The sequence below is a fragment of the Liolophura sinensis genome, chromosome 8, assembly GCF_032854445.1.
Source record: "Liolophura sinensis isolate JHLJ2023 chromosome 8, CUHK_Ljap_v2, whole genome shotgun sequence".
In the NCBI taxonomy this organism is placed as follows: Eukaryota; Metazoa; Mollusca; class Polyplacophora; order Chitonida; family Chitonidae; genus Liolophura; species Liolophura sinensis.
The window spans coordinates 13,318,840-13,341,402 of NC_088302.1; positions in this window are offsets into that span (position 1 = coordinate 13,318,840).

Here is a 22,563-nt window from a genome sequence, read left to right on the forward strand (position 1 = left end):
ACTGATTTTAACACAATGCATCATCGTTTCGTTTTTTACCTAGGCCTACAATGGCAAATCCGTTAAGATGTATGGTCCACGCTATATCCTCTCGTCTTCATCACGGTTTATACGGCTTTAAGGGTAAATCAGCCCGTGGGTAAAAGATGAATTGTTTTTGACAAAGTATCATCTTTCTTGGACGGTAACTGGTTCGGAAATGTGTTTTTTGTCGGTTGAGAGATGTTGCCAGAAGTAGCTATATCATTCACAAACTTCATAATTTTCGATTTGGCTTAACGAGTTCAGTAAACTCAGAGGGATTTGTAAGCGGAGTTTTGACGTTATCTAATGGTAAATTACATATGCTGCTTTTACGGAAAACAATACAGTTAAAATCAACAAAAAAATGTGATTGTAAATAACTGGCCCTCAGTGGTGTAGTGTATTCTTAAATCGACCTGGAGCACAACCCCTCGAAAAGTATGAGGCCAAGCCTCGTTCTGTTCACGTCCAGAGGTTTGTCAGATATATACGTATAGTAAGTTGTTGTCGCTGGCTTCGTATTTTACCTACTTTCAGTCATTCACAAATCCAAGAGAATCTGTCATCATAAAGTAATAGATGGAAAGAAGACCAATCTATTTCATGATAATCGGCAAACCTTCAACAGTATTGATTGAGATTGTTTGAATGCGTGTTTTTCATTGACAGAACGGAAAGGTCTGCTGTCATTGGCTACTGGGTGAGCCAATGAAGTAAGAGTTCAGCCCGTATGTTTGTACGCATTTACACTTTAATGACACCTTTTGTTTATTTTTCGTGATTATTGCTGTAGTTTTAGACGCCTCGGCCGTGAGCGGCCGATTTTAAAAAAAATTACTGTGGATTTCGAACTTTAACAGATGTTCTTTTAACTGGTTTTAAAGCAATAGACGGATCCCAGATGCCCGCTGTCCAGCCACCCCTTCTCATGATAATGTTACTTTTCAAGCCACAAAACAGTTTGGACAAAGATGAGACATATGTAACCACCTAGCGTGTGGGATATTACTACTTTGAACCTGCTGTCCACAATCTTAATTATGACTGGTTAAATGCGTGTCCTCGAAAAGGCCAATTATATTAATGGCTACCGCGTGAGCCAGTGAAGTATGAGCTCAGACCGTATACATTTTCGTAACTATTACCTGGGTTGTAAACGCCTCAACCATGGCCTGTCAGATTAAGTTAGACACTCGCTTACGAAAATTTAAAAGTCAGGTTCGGTCTCATTGCGGCAAATGAACAGGTTATCGGCACCTATGAGTGTTAAATGTGTTAGATGGAAACATATTGTCCGAATACAGTAAGCCAGATGTGGCTGTGTTATAATCCCAGGTAGTTTTTTCCCTTGGCCTATTTTTTACATGGTGTAGAGCATTCTTTAGGTTATTGCTGAAATGAACTTTTCAGCCGGCACCCCCGTTTCTTTGTTCATGGTACTCTGTCCGCCCTAGTATAAGTGAACATTTTTGAGTATGGCGATCACCACTAATAAAAAATATCATTTGACAAGCTGTTTTTAACATGTTGGATCATGGCGGTTCAAATGCAGGATATCGTGCTATTCACGAGGACGTGACTTCAGATTGTTTTATAGGCGGTACCATGCAGATGGCTAGGTTACATGTTAGGGTGACCGTCTCAACGACGTCAGTATGATCCTATCATAGCATGGTACAGAGTACCATTAAAACCAAACTGATATGTGCTTTTGTTTCCTTAAGTTTCTCAGTACATCAGTGGACAGAATAAAGGCTGCGCAGGTTATATTTGTAGTTAGCTACACCACGGACTTATTCATAACTATATGTATACGTCACTACTTTAAAGGCTGGTTGGGGACCTTGTGTCGGAGTGTTTAGCGTGGTAGAGCAAAGCACTACGGTTCCTGTAAGTGGAACTCTTGTATTCTTCATCTCCGGTCTGTCAGCAACCTGTAGATGATCGAGTGTTTTTCCGCCGGGTTATTCCGGATTCCTCTTACCATAATGCTGGCCGCCTTAAATGGAAATGCTCTTGAACCTGTACCAGGCAGTTAATGAACAAGTGGGTGGGGTGTCGTGCCAACTACACGAGTGTTGATTAATTCTTGTCAGTGCGTTATCGGAAGCCAACTGAATGGTGGATCGGGTGTTATAAACTCTCTGTCTCAGGTGATACATCGTCGTAATTTAAGGACCTTGATTTGCGCTGGCGTCATAAGGTGAAGCGGATGCTCATTTGTCCAGTGATATTACTTGTTTAGGAACCCACTATCGGCAAAGAATGCCTGTGCAATTTGGTGTAATTGACTTTAACAATGCAGCATCGTTTCGTTTTCACCTAGGGCTATATTATGGCAAATCTGTTAAGGTGCATGGAAATTGACTTGTAGGCTTATGTTATCTCCTCTGTCTTTGTGACTGTTTACGCTGCTTTAAGGGCAAATCAGCCCCTGTGTAAATGATGAATTGTTATTGACAAACTGTTGAGATCTTTCCTTTTAATGAATGTTCGCAGGTGTGTTCCTTGTCAGTTGATAAATGTGTATTAACTAGAAGTATCTATAATTCAGAAAGTTAATGAACTTTATTTAAATGACGTCAATTGTCGTTCTGTGTACGTCAAGAAGTTTGTCAGACACCTTTAGTACATTGTAACTTGCAATTGTTGGCCTCTAGTTTCGGCCTGTAATCGTATCAAGCAACGTGAGTGAAGTTAGACTGCGGTTCAACAAGGACAAGTCCTTATTTCTATAAATTATACATTCGGCTATATCTCCATTAATATTGCACCTACAGACACCATACTTGGTTCATTAATGACACTCAATGTGGGCTATCACGTCATGCCAAAAATTCCCGATTCTAACACAGAGAGGCGCTTCTGTGAATAGCAGGCTGAACAGCAGTCTGACCCACATATCCATAAATACTGCACCTACAGACATCATACTTGGTACATTATTGACACTTAATACGGGCTATCACGAGATGCCAATGATTCCCGATTCTGACAGCAGGGGGCGCCTCTCTCAGTAGCAGTCTGAATAGCAGTCTGGCCCATGTCTCCATTAATACTACACTTACAGACATCATACTTAATAATTAATGGCACCTAATGTACATTAATGACAGTTAATGTGGGCTATCATGTGATGTCAATAATTCCCGATTCTAACACCAGGGGGCAACGAGGGATTACAGAATTTTTTTTTTTCATTGGCTATACTGGACTTAAGATAAATATTGGGTATGGAAAATTTGTTCAAGAGTGATGAAGGCTAGGAGAATTAAACCAGGAAACTCTATGTCCACTGTCAAGCCATTTAGCAATTCTGTCTCCTTCTAACTTATTTAAAAAGGTATCTATTATTTTTTATGCTATAAAAAATGTATTTTAATTGAACAGTATGTCACAGATAGATGCACCCATGTTCTAACTGGTTCTCCAACAGCCCTTTGCCATCTAAAAAAAGTTGCTGCAGAAATCTTTAACGTCCGACGTTAGGTGACGTCACTTTAAATTGCTGACCAAGGTGTAAACTCAACTGATTACTGGCCTTGACGCCTGAACTAATATACCCTAATGTGAGGTCACACTGAAATGTTTACCGAATTCTCAAGACACGAACACAACTTCAAAAGCCCTACAAGTCATTATTGTCTTACAGAAAATATTTTCTTTTATTATGAACAGCGTTACAGATAAAATAGTATATATTTGGTTTGGCGTTAGTATTCTCAACTTCCGACTTCAATGAAGATAAACAGACTTTTTATATCAACTCTAAACTGTACTGTCAACTAGCTTTAACGCCTTCATCAATAAGCTTTAGGATGATGTCCCACTGAAGTGTTTACAGAACTGTTGATGGATCTTTTAACCGGCGTTTACACCTTAACCAATACAAAATGGCCAGAAATGGCTTAACGTCAAATGAATGCTAACGTCAGACTGAGTTGATAACTAGGCTGTTAACAGAACTATTTACCGGTTTAAAGACTTAACCAGTTCAAAAAGGACAACTTTTGATACAGACACACTGTTCATACTGTTCAAACAGTTAAATTGAAATTTCCGAACGGTACAATGTGGCGCCAAGAATTTTGACACCCGACACTAGGTGGCGTCAAAATAAGCAGTTAACTCTGTTAATTGATCTGTAAAACGGCATTATCGCCTTAAGCAATACGCATACTGATCTCAGACTTCATACATAAACATCTCCTTACAAGGCCTACAAGTCATTTATTCCCTACAAAAAAAAAAAAAAAAATGAAAAAAAAGGTTATCACCTTGACCGAAAAAAAAACATAAAAACGTAGAGATCTCCTTAATACATAAACACCTCTTTTCCAGCCCTAGAAAACGGTGTCAAACATTTTAGCGTCCGATGCCATCTGAAATCATACTAAACTGGTAAGCGAACTTTTTAACAAAATTATTTACTGGTTTCACATTCTCAACCAATCCAGAAGAGTCAAACCACTACTTTGTTTGGAAAACACAAATTTATATAAACAAAAAATGTTACCATTGCACATAGTTGATATTAAAACTCCAATTTGCAAAACGGAAAAAAGGGCGGGAAATGATTTGACGTCGAATGTCTGCAAACGCCAATTTATATAAAAAAAATGTTACCAAGCAGGATGTCTGTAGGTGCAGTATTAATGGAGATATGGGCAAGACTGCTGTCTCAGACTGCTATTCACAGAGGCGCCCCCTGGTGTCAGAATCAGGAATTATATGCATGACCTCATAGCCCGCGTTAAGTGTCATTAATGTACCGAGTTTAATGTCTGTAGATGTAGTGATAATGGAGATATGGGCCAGGCTGCTATTCAGATTGCTATTCACAGAAGCATGATAGCGCACAGTAAGTGTCATTATTGTACCAAGTATGATGTCTGTCAGTGCAGAATTGATGGAGATATGAGCCAGACTGCTATTCAGATTGCTATTCACAGAAGCGCCCCCTGGTGTCAGAATCGTGTTTTTTTTTTTGGCAACACGTGATAGCCCACATTAAGTGTCATTAATGTACGCTAGTATGATGCCTGGGGGTCATTATTTATGGAGATATGGAACAGACTGCTATCCAGACTGTTATTCACAGAAGCGCCCCTGGCGTCAGAACGGAAAATCATTGGCATGACGCAATAGCTTGCATTAAGTGTCATTAATATACCAAGTATGATGTCTGCAGGCGCAGTATTTATGGAGATATGGGACAAACTGCTGTTCAAACTGCTATTCACACAAGCGCCCCCTGGAGTCAGAATCGGGAATCATTGGCATCAAGTGATAGCCCGCATTAAGTGTCATTAATGCACAAAGTATGATGTCTGTAGGTGCAGTATTAATGGAGATATAGCCAAATATATAATTAATAGAAATAAGGACCCTGGTGAATAGCTAACTGCTAACCGCGAACCGCAGTCTAACTTCACTCACGTAGACTTAGACGGGCTGGTTGGTAAAATTTGATAACCAAATTAGTATGTACGTTTGTTTCCTAAATGCTTTCATGGTTCAGAATGCACATAACGACTTTACAAGGTATATTTGTAATTGGAAACACCACTGGGCTCATTATTGGCTCTATACGTAAGTCCCACATACCTCACTACAGTAAAGGATGAATGATTCTACAAGATCCAACCGTCATGGACACCTTATACAATGCGCTCGTCTGACCATGAAACGGAGTCATTGAGGGCAAAATAGGTTTGATTCCTCTCGTACTTCGTTCATTGTAAAACCGTCCTGAACCTTGAATGGAGAATACTCTTGAACCGGTAACAGGAAATTAATAAACGAGAGGGCAAAGTGGCGTGTCAGATACACGACAGTTGATTAGTGCTTGTCAAAGTGTTATCGGGAGAAGTCTGAATGGCGGATTGGGTGTTTATAGCGTCTCCCTCCATTAATATATAGCCATCTTGAAAGGGTCATGATTTGCTCTGGCGTCATAAGGTGAAGCGGATCCTCATTTGCCAGTCGATATGCTACTTGTTTAGGAGCTCAGTATCGGTCAAGAAGCTGTGTGCAATTGATTGTAATTGATTTTATCGCGATGTATCATGGCTTTATTGTTCACCTATAATGGCCAAACCTGTAAGGTAGGAATTGGATTGTAGTCATACGCCATCTCGTCTCGTCTCCATCACAGTTTAGAAAGCTTTAAGGGCAAATCAGCTCCTGGGTAAATGATGAATTGTTTTTGGCAAACTATCATCTTTCTTTTATGGTAACTGGTTATTACAGTTGTAGCAAGAAGTATCAATAGTTCACGAAGATAATGATTTTGGATCTTAGATTAATGACTTCAGAAAGCTCTGAGCGATTTATAATTGTTGGACTTTCCAAGTTTATATAACTGTACACGATATATGCACAGTTTTTGGAAGCCAAACAGTCGAAATCAGCAAAGAAATATGAATGTAATTACCTGGCCCTCAATGGTATGGGGTAGTTTTTAATACGGCATGGAGCAGTATGCTTTGAAATATATATGACGTCAAATCTTGTTCAAGAGGCTTATCCGACATTAAGTATAGGTTTGTAAGTTGCTGTGGTTTGCTTCGTGTTCACAGATCATTCACAAATCTAATGGACCGGTCACCATAAAGCAATATATGGCTCCCAGATGCACGACGTCCAGACACCTGTTCTAATGATAAAGTTACTCACCAAGCCACAAAGCGTTTTGGGACATTTGGCGTCACAAAGAGATGGACCATATGTATACAATGTGAGGAGCATTACTTACTGCTTTCAACCTGCTTTCCCAGTTCAGAAAGTCAGGTGTGGCTGTGTTGTAAATTCCGGTTATAGTTTTCTCCCTAACAATAAACCTTGTTTTTATGCAGCGCCGGGCATTCTATGGGTTAAGGCTGAAATGAAATTTGCACCCGGCACCCTGTCTCTTTTCGCTCGTAGTACTCTGTCCGCTATGGTATAAGTGAAATGCCGCACGACCGTAAAGGTAACGGGAACGGGCTAACTTATATTATTATACTTACAAGCTGTTTTTAACTTTTAACTGTTTTTAATGTCTGAAGCTGACCGTTCAAATGCGGAATATCGTACTTTTCATGAGGATGTGACCTCTGACTTGAGGTGGTACCATGCAGAGGGTAACCGTCTCAACGACGTCAAATGCGATCGCTTTACAGAATACACATAACGGCTGTGCAGATTCTGTTTGCAATTGATTAGACCACAGAGCTCATTACTGGTTATACGTAGGGTCTATATATCTCATTACATTAAAGGATGAAAGGTTCTAGAAGATCCAACCGCCATGCAAACCTAATGCAATACTCTCTCCTGGCTATGAAACGTGGAACCTTTGAGGACAGAAGAGATTTTATTCCTCTCACATTTCATTCGTTGTAAAGTCGTCCTGAGCCTTGGATGGAGAACTCTTTTGAATATAGACCCGGAGGTTAATAAACGAGATGGCAGAATAGCGGATCGGGTATTTTACGGCGTCTCTCTCAGTTACCGCCATAGTGTAAGAGCCGTGATTTGCTCTGCCTTCATAAGGTCAAGCGAATCTTCATTTGTTCATCGATATTACTAACTTAGGAACCCAATATCGGCGTAGGATTTCTGCGCAGTTTGGTGTAATTGATTTTAACACAATGAATCACCGTTTCGTTTTTCATTTAGGCCTATATGATGGACTATCATTGACAAACTGTTGTCTCTTTTAATGAATGGTTCACAGATGTGTTTCTTGTCATTTGACAAGTGTCTTGTAACTAGCTAGAAATATCTATAATTCAGAAAGTTAATGACTTTGGGATATTGGCTTAATTACTTCAGTAAACTCCCAGTGATTCATAACTTTTGAAGTTGATCTAGTAAAGGGCGTATATGCAGCTTGTAAGGAAATGAATGATTGGGAACCGACAAAGAAATGTGAATGTAATTAGCTTGCCCTTAGTAATACAGGGCATTCTTCTGTGTGGAACACAATCTCTTGAATCACATGACGTCAAGTTTCGTTCTGTTTACATCAATAGGTTTGTCAGACACCTATATGGTACACAGTGCAGGTTGGGGTGGTTTGCCGAGTACTCTACCTAGTTTCGGTCATTCACAAATCTAAGGGATCTATCATTAGCGCACAGCTGCCGTAACCTGTTCTAAGTCTTTAGCACCAGATCCAACTTTTAAGTCTTTAATTTTGTTTTCAGTCCAAAAATGTCTGTGTAACAATATGCATTAAATATGAACTAAACCAGCTGGGCCTTGAACAAATGCATTGGCGGCTGGGTTTCGCTAAAATCTTAAATACATATTTATGACTTAATACCGATATTGTCTAATACGCTTTTGAACTGCCGGGCCTGTAAGACAATGGATGGATACCGCCACCTTCTCATGATAAATTTCACTCCACATAGCAAATGTGGTGCCACGGAGAGATTGCAAGTATGTAACAAATATGAGTATTTCCGTTGACCTACTTTCAACGATATTGATTATGATTGATCAGATGTGTGTCGTTGACTGACACGTTGGGCAGTTCTACCGCATCAGCCAATTATGTACAAGGTCATGTAGTACGCAAGTTTAGAGTTTCGTGGTTCTCTATGAACACCTTTCGTAAGTATTGCCTTGGTTGTTGAAGCCTCATATCGTAGCCTCTCTGATTACGTAAGAAGCTCCATTTATCGGTTCGGTCTCCGTTAATTGCTTATCGTTCCCTGTGATTCAGCCCATGTGTTTGACGGAGGCATATTCAACCCGTTAAATAGAGTCAGGTGTGGTATTTTTGCAGTTTCGATTAGACCCTGTAGTTATCTCACTGACACAAGATCCCGTGGTTCGCAAACCAAAGGGCATGCTAACCTGCCTTCATGCGTGATCATCTAACCGTTAAGCCATTACCGAACACGGATAGAATAAAAAAACTAAGAGAAAAATTAGCCAGATGTCTAAATTAATTTTGTGTGGTCTTAATTCGTGGGTTTTACACAAGAAGACATTCGGGGATGTAAATGGGATAAAGCCGATCGCATGTCCAATTGATCATTTTAGGATGTAATGTCAGTCATCAAACATTTCATTCGACACATGAAAAGATTGGTAAAACATTGATTTTAAACTGGGGAAAATTTCGAATTGTGCTGCGATAAAACATTAATTTTACGCCGGGAAGCATTTGGAAATGTTTTAAGATGATGTATTGACTTTACAGCATGAAATATTTCCAGATCTATTGTGGTAAAACATTCATTTTACGAATGGAAACATTTGGGAATGCTTTGTTAAGTGATACTGATTTTACAGAGGGAAAAATCTGAGGAGCGTAAGATCGCCCTTTTGACAATGAAATGGTTCCTAGATGAATCAAATTGCAGCTTAAATTCATTCCATTTCTATTTTACCTGGAAAAACACTTACGGATTTCTTCACTTCAAGTAATTTAACATGTTTAATGAGTGAACGCAATCATCAATATAACTCTAATCAGACATTCAGCCCCCAATCATACGATCAGACAAACAAACCCAAATCAGACAATCAAACTCCAATCAGACAAACAAAATCAGCACCAGTCATACATTCAGGCAGTCAGAAAATCAAACCCCATCACAATCAAAATCAAGGACACAATCAACTCTCAGTCACACCCTTATACAATCAGACAATCGAATTCCCAATTAGACAATCAAACCCCATTCAAACAATCAAACCCCATTCAGACAATAATACCCCATTCAAACAATCAAACCCCATTCAGACAATCAAACCCCAATTAGACAAGAAAGGCCCAATCAGGCAATCAAGCCCCAATCAGACAATCGAATCCCGATCAGACGATCGAGCTTCAATTATAAACTCGAACTCATACAATCAAACCAAATCAGACAGCCAAGTCCTAGTAAGAGAATCAAACCTCAATCAGAGAATCAAACCCAAATCAGAAACTAAACAATCACGGCCCAATAAAAGAACCAAACCCCTATCAGAAAGTCAAATGGCAATCAATCAAACACTAATCAGACAACCAAACACAAATCAGACAACCAAACCCCATTCCGACAACCAAACCCTAATTAGAGAAGAAAGTCCCAATCAGAAAATCGAGTCCCAATTAGACAAGGAAGCTCCAATCAGACAATCGAGCCCCAATCAGACAATCGAATCACAATCAGACGATCGAATCTCAATAATAAAATCGAACTCCAATCATACAACCAAACTCAAATCAGACAGCCAAATCCTAGTAAAAGCACCAAACCTCAGTCAGAAAATCAAACCCAAATCAAACAATCAAAGAGTCAAGTCCCAATCAGAGAACCAAACCCTTATCAGACAGTCATGGCAATCAATCAAACCCTAATCAGACAACCAAACCCAAATCAGACAACCAAACCCGAGATCAGACAACCAAACCCCAATCAGAAAATCAAACCTCATTCAGTTAGTCAAATTGCAATCAAACAATCAAACGCTAATCAGATAATCAAACCCCATTCAAACACACAATTAGACAATCAAATCCTAATCACACCACCAAACCTCATTCAGACAATCAAACCTCAATCAGGGAATCAAACTTCAATTAGACAATCAAACTACAATCAGACAATTAAACCTCAGCCATTAACACCCGAGTTCAAACACATAAGTTTCGGCAAAGCTTTGTTTTCACCAAATCTTGTGAGTATACCTAGTTATTTAAAACCACGTGTAACCACGCGTGTCTTGTCTGTGTAGAGATACCATAATGTTTGCGATTAATAACGGTATGTCGCCAACACATGCACAAAAGTTTCAACATATCACAGGAAAGAACGCAAAGCGGGAGGATCTCCACATTGGAGCTACTGATTCTGTTCAAAGTATTTCTTGTGATTTTCAACTAGGATCGTTGTGGGAATATAATATTTGACTCTTAGATTTATATCTAAAATAGTTTTTTAACGTGGAAGGTAAATCGGAAAAAATGTTTTTTTGAAAAGATTTACATTGCGTAGGTGGCAAAATTTTGGATGCACGTAATAAAATAGATGTCTTGAGATAATGGGCATCGGGACATAGTCCTTAATAGGACAATTATCTGTAATTTCCGATGCACTGAAATACGCCTTTAGATGAAGAAATGTGCTGTTTTTTTTCAAGCTCATCACGATGTTGAATAATCGTTTAATTACTGACAAATGCCAATTCTCACCATGGATTGTGGTAGGATGCAGAACAGATAAAGTAATTTCCGTATGTCGAAAAAAATAAATGAGAAAAACAGACATGTAACAAAAAGGAATAAATAAATTAGTAAATAGAAAAAGTCAGAATTTGTTGAACGTCTTTTCCTTTGCTCTTCCTGCAAAATTTGGTTGCAGCAGTTTCTGGTAAAAACGATCGACGTCCGACAACATCAGCCTGTCAGCTGATGAGCGACTGACTTCCCCACCGTAATTATTCGGCCATTAGTCCTTGTGGTGCACTTAGGTAAAAACCCCTACTCGTAATCAGGTCAGAGAAGTGCTCTTTTAATAGCACTGGGTGGGGGTGAACGATGACCTCGTTCTTACCTTTTCACGATTCTAAACCATCAGTGTAAGAAATACTGTGTCTATATAATGCCCAAACCTCGGAGTCTCGAGACGGGGGGATTAGAAGATTGCTGTATATAGCACGGAGAGACATAACAGGTCCATTTGCCTCTGTTAGTATTCCAGCACAATAATAAACTACACACCCTCTCCACCGATTCTGTGATAAAGAAAAAATGCTTTCAGCTGTAAAACACATCATTCCTTATCTAAACCTTTGGGAACAAAACACTCGAGTTGTCTAAGATGGAGAGCTTAGCAAGCGGATAATCCTATATGGTGATATGATACCAGATGCTTGCACTCTGTGACTTCAATTCCGTGTATAATTCTATTTCACGGCGCATCACCGAAGCGAAAGGGCAGGCAAAGACTTTTTTCTTACTCTATGGTACCGGGCCTGTGTGGAGTGTCAGGTACAGGTATACAGAGACATTTTTCAGTAACACATTAAAGTGTGAAATGTCAGTTCTGTGGGCTCTGAAAGCCGTAACGTTCTGATTTCCCGGCTTGACTTTTGCGCAGAGCTATATCTGCCCGTCCCGAAAGCACCGTAGCATTCAAGCTGAGGGCGAGTCAATATCACAGCCCGCGCGTAGCCAGCTCCGTCTATTATATGAGACAGAGAATTAAGCTGTTCACATACTCACTCGCTGTTAGCGAACATGTATATTGACGGGAGGTCAGTCAGCTGGGTGGTTCCATTGTAGACCGTCGGACCAATCATTGCGTTGTCCAGCGAGGCTCGGTGGAGTTCGGACATCGAGCCGACTAGTCCGTTCTTGGGGAGTTCAGATTTAATAGGCACAGTACACTCGACTGAAAGTCGAGTTTGTTGTGATTCGGTCCTACAACTTTTAGTTTATGGAGAAATGTCCTGCCATCCTGCTTAGATATGGAAAGCGTTTGGGTCGTGGCCATTGTGTTTTATGTGACTTTGGCCACGGCCACTGTATTCACGAACGGCGTCTTCATGTTCATAATTCTACGCAACAAAAATCTGCACAACGCAACCAACTGGATTTTATTTTCGCTTTCCGTGAGCGACCTTTTGGTCGGTTTGATTGTCACTCCACTGAATCTGTTGAATCTTCTGGGGACGTTGTACCTGAAAGAATGGATATGTATTTTACTGAATATCTGCATTGTGTGTGTCCCGCTTGTGTCATTGTTTCACCTGCTGGCGGTTGCGTTTGAACGTTACATTGGAATTCTTCATCCGTTCAGGCACAGGACACTGGTCACGTGTAGAAGGACAGCCGTGATTATCATCTTAAGCTGGATATTACCTGTGTCCATCGGCGGAATTCCAGTCGTCGGTTGGAACCGCCTGGAAGAAAGGAAACACCTGAACGCAAGTAGCAGGGTTTGTAGTTTCACCGACATTTTACCTTGTTCGTACACATTGTTCTCTAACATCTTAATGTTGGCCGTGTTTTTCGTGGAAGCTGTGTTGTATTGCCGTGTTTTCACTGTTGCCCTTCGTCATGCTCGTAAGATGACGGCGAACAGATTTCGCTACAATCCCAGAGATATACAAACCATTCGTTCTGAACTGAAAGTCGTGATAGCTTTGTGTGTGACAATTGGCTACTTTATGATTTCCTATTTTCCTCTGGCGGTGATGTGTATTTTATTTTGCGCTGATATTGTCGCTGACCCCGCTATTTGGATGGTAGTGCTCTTCCTGGCTTTCACCAATTCCACAGTGAACCCTTTGATATACGGTATGGGTAACCGACGGATTCGCCGGGCATTCCTACGGACTATGTCCCTGAGCCAAGTTAAGTCCAGCAACCAGAACCAGTCGGTGTCGGTGAACTACTATACCTCGGTGAATGGTAATCCGTTGCGGATTAGTCACGAGTGACATAATCCACGGAATGCTGTTTGCACAAGTCTCAACAGTAGGGGTTAAACATGCTGGGGAATGCTCCCTGGTGTGACAGGAATCCTGTGCTGACTAAACGATTCGTGAGCAGAGATACGGATCATTAATTCTCCGGGCATGCCCCCTCACCCCAGGGGTTTTGGTTCATTTCCAGTAATTTATTATTTGTACTCTCAGACATACCTCAGAAATGCCTCATGACAACAACCGCTTTTAAAGGTCAGAAATTTGTTGTGTGAAAAAAAAAACCCACCCTTGATTATTCAGTAATACTTCATACGTTTACAGTTTATTTATTTTGTATTCTTTTACGATTTTGTATTTGTAAAGTGTTAAATCCTCTCCATTAGATCTCTCTACTGGTATCTTTTTCAGAGTGCTTGGGTGTAGAGTGAAATGGTGGTGTTGCCGAGCATTCTATGTTTGAAGCCACTTTTTACCTTTTTCCTGGCCGGGTCACCTGTTTAGAACATGTATTACCCCTCTAATGATCGAAGTCGACGCAGCTCTCATAACTAACCATATCATATGTAGATGTCTGAGCTATACCTGGAAAGTGTAAATCCTAAATTACACTAATACTGTTAACATCAGTAATTTTTAAAATCAGTCTGTTGTAACCAGTATACTGTTTCTCATGACTAAATATATTTATAACCACGCCCTTTTTGTTCAAATGCTTTAAGAGGTCATTTATTTTTAAACTTCACGTTGTATGTTTTCTCAGGTAATTTCTATAACGGCGTTAGCTGTTATTTGCGTAACTATTATTGAAAATCTGGATGATTTGTTTAAAATGTCAGTTATTTTGGCAATATTTGCCGCCACAGACTCTCGCTGGCCGAGAGGCACGGGTTTCTGGCTTTTGTATGTATACTGTAGTTTTTCATCGATATGTCTTCGCGTACAAGTCAAGCTCCGCCAGCTTTCCAATTTCGCACCTGTTTACAGGAATGTGTCTGTCTTTCAGGAACGTTTTGGCTGGCTTTCGCCATCAACTCATTCAAGTTCTGTGGTAATTTATACTTGCCATGTAATGAGCATATACGCCTTCTACAGTATACATCTGGTAAATCGTGATATGTACTTGTAAATTATAATGCATTCATCAGTATTATATATGTTAACAGTCTTGTCTTATTGTTTCATTTAAAATCATTCTACAAGTTTACCTCAGTTTGACGTTGGATGTTCACTACATTTTGCTGTGGTGTAAACTTTTATCTTGAGTTGTATTGTTGTCTTATGGATTGGTATGCAATTATTTATATGTGAAAATTGTTGACCATTTAAGTTTTCTCTATTTAACGAATTCATGAAAATATAAAAATATATATCATTCATAAGAAATTGTTAACAGGCATTTTGTTTTTACGTTTTGGATGGAGTCTGACGGGTGAAGAATCCTTATGTGGTTGCTTAGGCTGATTAGTTCCGCCATTAGTATAAACCTTTCCACATTTTTGTAGAGCGTTTAAAACATTGTTAGCTACATTGATGGCAATGATCATGAAAAGATTTTCGTTTACAAATGAAGAATTGTAATGATTTGTCCAAGATGGCATTCAGTTTTTGACCATAGAGAACTTGTAGGGCATGAGATTGTGGGCCGTATTGCGGCAATACTGCCATCACAGCCGACCGTAGTGTTGCTTCAAAATGGCTACAAAAAGATTTGATCGGTGTTTTACGCCGTACTCAAGAATATTTCACTTATACGACTGCGCTACAAAAAGAACAGGGTTTACTCGTGTATGAATGGCATGTAGGGGCTACATGAGCCCATGTATTACCTGTACAGGCACTACAAAAAATTAAAAACTGTTTTGCTGACACATTAGGCATGTGGAGTTACTCTGTGTAAATCAACACAGTGTTTGGTTCCGTAACTGTCAGAGGGGAAATCTGGAATTGCATGTGTATACACGTCTAAACCTCTAGTGGAAGATTTCGCTTTGAGCGATGCATGTTACAAATAGCTCTCTGGCTATTGTTTATATTAAAAACTCATCAGACTGTAATGGTTTTTCCATGTTTCATATGGGATGACAATCTTGCTTGAGGACAGTTTAGAGTAGCTCATGAAATATTACTGATCATAAAAGGATTCTGTTATTGCTTTTTCAGAACATGCATGAAAAATTACCGTTTTTGATAAGCTTATGCGCGCATATATACATATGCAAAGTTTATGTCGTGTATGCTGGAGAGATTGGTGTCGTTTTGACCAAATTGTACTGGCCAAGTTGTTTACTAAGTTTTGGTTGTACTGACCAATGTGACATTGTATTGACCAAGTTTTGGTTGTACTGACAAAGATGACGTTGTATTGACTAAGTTTTGGCTGAACTGACCAAGTTTTGGTTGAACTGACCAAGTTGACGTGATATTGACAAAGATGATGATACACTGACCAAGCGGACACCATTATTGACCAAGCTGACAACGTATTGACCATGTTGAGTTGGTATGTAGTAAGTTGAGATTGTATTGACCAAGTGGACACCGTTATTAACCAAGGCAACAGCGTATTGACCAAGTTGAATTGGTATTGACCTAATTGAGTCGATATTGACCAAGTTGAGTTGGTACTGACTAAGTTGACTTGGCATAGACCAACGGATACTGTTATTAACCAGGTTGGCAACATATTGACCTAACTGAGTCGGTATTGACCAAGTTGAGTCTGTATTGACTAAAATGACTTGGTATTGACCAAGTGCACACCGCTATTAACCAAGCTGACAACGTATTAACCAAGTTGAAATGGTATTGACCGAGCGGACAACGTTATTGAACAGAAAACGTATTGGTGAAAGAACAAGAACAAGAAATCAAGGCCTAATTTAGATTGAAGATTGTAGGTTGAAAATGATTATTCTGCCGAATAAAATGTATTTTGGATTATGCTATGAAGTAATAACATGGAATATATGTATATAGACGAATCATCGCCTTTTACCTATGTTGCATAGGAAACCAACGCCTTCCCGTCATTTTCAATACGGAAACTATCTTTATTTGAAACTGAATATATTTTCTAAAAAAATAATTTCATTATGATATCCTAAACATGAATTCCACTTTCTAGGAATTGGCCCGACAGTTTGTATAGGTCACGTGTACATGGGCCTTCATTCGTCTTGAGACATATTACGACACATTAAAAACAACATGTATTTCTAAATTTCAAGTCTATGGATGTTAAATAGAAAACCAATATGTATATATACACCTTATTTTTTTTACGTTTAATGTGTGAATAGTGCCACTGTGTTAGTTCTCTAAAAATGGACACTAAACTAGACATCACTTTCATTAAGGGTATCAAATTCCCAACTGTTTTATTTTTTTTCTGGTGCTTCTATATTTGATCATTTACGTGTACAATATTATGCATTCACTTATTTGTCCACTGCCCCATTTTTGCTTAACACCGACGACTATGTCATTTTTCGTTGTTTAATTACACGTAGACTTTTATGCAACTGTTTGAGCTAATAATAAAAAAAATGATTCACCAGACCGTTATCAGATAAGGGAAAAACCAACAAAGATGGCGGCGTATGGAGAGATTTAATCGAAACATCATTACGAACGTACCACCTGTCAAGGTATAGCAGAACAATGTTTGCTTTATGGTTCTACGCATGACTCTTTCATTCCCACAGAGTATTCGAATGCAAACAGTTTTCTCTCCTACCTAATGGTGTTCAATATTTACCAGCTTGCTACAGGTTGAGTCTGCTAACAGAGCAGGTCAGCAGGAAACCATACCTCCCATATTAGACATATAACTGCGGCTGGTTTCCGAGTTAACAGACCACGTCACACGTTTTGGAGGATGACAATGTATACACATGCATTATGCGGTTATGTCGAATATAGATCGACGATGCTTATTAATTATTTCCTGGTATATCTGACATCCTTTTACACAAACATGTCTAAAGATGATAGATTTCCAGACATGGAAAATAAAATCTCCTCGTTCATTCACGATTGGAGCATTTCACGAAATAGTCATACATATGCGATTAAGGTCATAGAACCATCGCCATAGAATCGATCCATTTTGATATAATTTCACTAGAAGATTTAGCCTTGCATTCGGTTTCCTTGTATAAAGTCGCTGTTTCACACATCGATTACATAATTCAGCGAAACATGCACAGCTCCTGCATAGCCACTAGGCCTATTCAGCACGTTAGGATAAAATATACAACTCTGTGAATGCTTAAAAACCGTTGTGCATGTAAATGGATAAACAACAAAACCATTAAATCGGCACCGTGGATGGTTCGAGAGAGGCACGGTCTATATTCATCTATGCATATGTGTTTGTTGTACTTATTACAAGTTTTCAGTCATATGACGACCAGGTATTATTAGGTTTGTGTTGCATCAAGTGTCTGTTCATGCTGTCAAACTCATTTTAATGGTTCTCCAACTTCAAAACAATATTCATTTTGTAACGAGAGCTAAAGTAAAGTAAAAAAAGGTGTGAGAGATAGAAATTTAAATTTCCAATGTTTTCAACATCATTAGTGCATATAGACATTTTTTATAAAATATTTTTTTTTATTCCCTCGCATGAATATATACTGTGATATGTGATACTGTGTAGTCCCCACATGTATGCGATCCATCACTGTAACTTGCTCCTCCTGCTAATCGAGTTGTGTTCTTCTTTTTCTGATGAGGATGAAACTGTTAAAGTGGAAAAGCAATTACAGAATTCGCCCGACTACAGGAGGCCGGGCTTTAAATCGCGTCAAGAAAAATACTGATGAATTCGCTAAAATGGCAGGCCAGGTGTCCATCTGTACAACAACTAAGTGAAACTTTATGCATGGGACAGGTTTCACGAAAGGTCTTAAAGGAAGAACTGAAAATAAACATTAAACATCAAGTAAAAATTGGTAGAAAGATCATTAAAATGTATAAAGTCTGAATTTCATATGACCTTTACGCATGTAGCCTAAAACGGGTGCTTATGCACGATGAAGTAATTTCCCGTTTTCAGAGACAGAGAAAAGTCGGTATAACTTTTTTAGCTAGCTGAGAGTTTTGTTAAGCTGAGCATCTCTTCTTGTGTTTGAGTTTCTTCGAAGAAAGCTACCGAGTAAGAAATTTACTGAGCCCTCGCGAAACCAGGCCTTGGCGTCGCCTTCAGTGGTGCAATGGTATAAATATAACAACACTAGTTGGGATGTGCTATACAAGAAGATACCCTGATAAAATATGGATGAAACGATGAATTTGAGTTGCCTGGGAACTGGAGTGGCCAGGTCGTATCCCTGATGAGAGAGAGCGTTTTTTCTTTCGGGAGGCGATCCTTGGTCGGGTCACACCTAAGACCTTAAAAGAGGAAGTTGTAACTTCGTCGCTTTGCGTTCAGCATTAAGGGCGGGACGGCTTACTTGCCTCAGGTAAGTCGTCTCAATGAAGCATCTCTAGATAAAAAGAGCGATGGAAATCCGTCTAAGGACTCCTTCGTCGTCATATGGCTGAAAAATTGTTAAGTATGACCCAAAGCAAAGTCAAACCCAAATCGTTCACTCACTCAGACAACTCCAGCTGATACATCGTCGCGGAATCTGATCGAGTGAATGGAATAACCGTATGGAAGAAATGTGAAATCTTGTTAAACCACGCTGCTTGTCATTTTTGTGAAATATCTTCAGTAAATTATCCAGTGTATAATAATATTTACAGGGGAAGCCTACACAAAGTCCTGTCCTCTTCCGTTTATCTTATAAAACTCACAACACAACAGGTCTTCAGTAGGCTACAAATTCGAAGAAGTTGATGTTGTAGTTACATAACGAACTCACAGATATAGTCTATGTAAAACACAAATGACGACCTCCCAACATGGCGGACGGAATTACGCAGCGGGATATGACCTCACATGCAGGTGAGCTACATGTATTTTTTCAGTTCTTTCAAGAAACGTTTTTCGACTTTTTAGAGCTCTTTAACACTCTGCTGTTCAAATGACGTGTGAAAGAGACGGATACCCATGTGTTGTTACAGTTTATCATTCTGGCAGTGTTGCATTAGCCTGTGGCTACATGGCGCATGCGTGATTTAGCGCACTTGTCAGAGTGTATATACTACAGCAGAAAGCGCCTCCATCACTGTATCATGCCCTACTAAAGAACATATAAGTGGTGAAAGTCCTCTCCGTTCTGAACAATAAATAACTTGGCACAGTGCAGTATCTAGGGCATCTACTTGAAAATTCTTGCTTTATTTAGGCCTGCCTGACGTGTTTAGGAAAGTAACATATAATTCTCAAGCATGCAAACAAACAGGTAAATCTAAAATGGATTCTGAAACTGACTTCAGATTGTTCACTTGATAAAACCTGAAGTAAGGAAAATAAAAACAAGACCACACGAAGCCAACCTTCCTGTCACCATTCCAAATTCGAACCAAATTATCATGTTGTTTATTGCTTTTTAAAAGCACCGATGTAACTAACTTGTTTAAAGCAGTCAAATCGATAGTATCCATTTGGCTGTGATTACGTTATGTAATTTCGATTATTTGAAGGTAGCTGTTTTGTGATTTTGGAATGCATCTACTCTGCAAAAGCCATCTTTAGATGCAGTTTGACTAACTATAGTGTTTTGAGAATTGTACTCAGTAATATTTATACTGCATGCATACCGTAAAAAATAATATGATTGAAAACTTGAGATACTATGTCATATTGTTTTCTCTTTTACAATATTTACATCCTACGAAGTCATCATTAATAAATACGATGAAAAAACTCCCTCAAGGGATCTTTGCTTGGGGAATGCTGCTTGGTAGGAATTAGATTTTATATGTATGAGAAATCGGATCTCAATTATGGAAGATTACAAAGGATGAGAAGAAAAGTGTAATTTTTTAACTCGGTCAGCAATAGTTCAGTTGGTGTATAATTTTACATGATCTCAGTGTTTTCGGATTCGAACCCATGACCTCACTCTTGACAGACTACAGAGCGGCAGGCCTGATCCATCCTAAACGGGGTCAGCAATAGTTCCATCAGCCTATAATTTACATGATCTCCAGGTCTACGAGTCCACGGAGGGATGATGCTGTGGGTTATCTGTTCTAGACATGACAGCTCGTGCATCATAACGGACCTATTAACCCAGTCAAACAAAGTAGTGCGGAAGCCAAACGGCTGCAGAGTCCTGACAGCAGCTCGCAAAGCAGATAACCGCGGAGTCAAACCCCGTAGCGTGTTTCGGCCATCTGAAACTTCGCTCTCGTACTAATTGCATTATGTGAACCGGATTTAGCTATATTTGGGTGCGGTAAATAATTAATAAATTTCCCGGCTGCTCTAACGGCCTAGCTGTTGCTTGTAAATCCCTCACGCTTCGTTAGTTATAAATTATACTAGAAAGATGGATTTCTAGGGAGACTAGTTTACCAAGTAGAAGGGATCCATTTGATCTGTTGAAGACGGATCCGACCATTAAGAAATTATTCATTTTACACCGACACGTCGGAGTTGCTACGTGGATTTATAGGCTGTGGCTTAAAGAGGGTATACCGAAGATTTGTGGCAAAAAATCCATATCCGCTAATCAAATTAAGGCCGACAGGAAACAACTCGGGCAAAACAATAACCTCTGGGTGTAGGTTATGAAAAGATAAACTGAATCTCGCGATCATCACTAAATGGTGACGGATTGGAGGAATGTTTCCCCAAAACCCTTCATAACCATTTTGTGTAAATTTGTAGACAGACAGACAGGCAGACACACAGACAGACAGACAGAAAAATAAACGCCGGAAGAAACATAATTTGTATACTTGTCGGAAGTATAATAAACAGAAATAGTCATACAATAGGCCTGTATACAGGCAGACTTACACAGGCCACAGAACGCAGTTAGTTTTCACGGCAATTCACCTTTGATACAAAAACAGTTCAGCAGAGTACAGCCTCAGCTGCTTGTTATCTTCACTCGATCTGTTATAATTTAGCCCTAGAAATATGGCAAACATAGAACAAGCTCTTGACGCAGAAGGCTGTTTCCCTGCGCGTTATCCCGGGTCAGATGGTGCGCAGACGGTGGGTGACTTGGGAACTTCCACTTTACATCGCTTAATTATATCAAGCATGTTGTTAAACACAACTGGTGATTCTTCAAAGACCTGAAATGTTGTGGGTTTATTCAAAGGAAACTGATGTAAAACAGAAGCATTTCTGTACTCACGTTATCTCTCACACGGTCTATCTTCTTATCTCGTATTTTTTATTCCCTTCCAGCATTTAGAGATATGGTATTATACCACTCACTGTTTGGCTCTTTGTATATATCCGGATTTTCTAAGCTCCTAAATTCCTCAGGCGTCATTTTAAGTGTATCATTCTTGTAAGTAATAAAATACCCAGCTGAATAGTTGACAAAGCGTTCGACAAATTATACATACATTATATCAGAATTAGAGCTGAAAATATGTCTCCATCGCGAACGGCCAAGCAAGCTAAAAAGTCAAAAAAAAAAATTATATTACAGAGATGGAACATATGGTGAACAATATATCTTGATGCATCCATCTTATTGAAGATTTAATTAAATACAATACAATTATGAGAGTAGAAGAAAAGAATAAAAATAACAGATAATAAGAATGGAAACAACAGCCGTTTATACCGATCAGGTCCATACATCAGGAAGTCCACTTTATTTGGTACCATGTGCATTTAGAGATGTATACTGGGATAGGGTTAACAGTGTACGTGAAGATGTTGATTTAATGTATGTCGTCAGTATGACGTCACATCGACTTACTACCCGTCAAACAGAAATCTAATGTCAGGCTAACTTTTACATAAAGATGTAGAAAAAGTTGTGACGTCATTGGCCAATATGGTTCAAAAAACCCTCCTTACAATCCAAATATTTCACAGCAGTTTAATTCCGTGAAAATAAATCTTGAAAAGTAAGTAAAGGTATTTTCTGATTAAGTTTTTAAAGATAATTCAACTGATACTTACTCCATGTTTTAATGTTTCTTTCCGTTAAAAAAGTTTGAAATGCCTCATCGATTCGGCTGTTGGAAAAG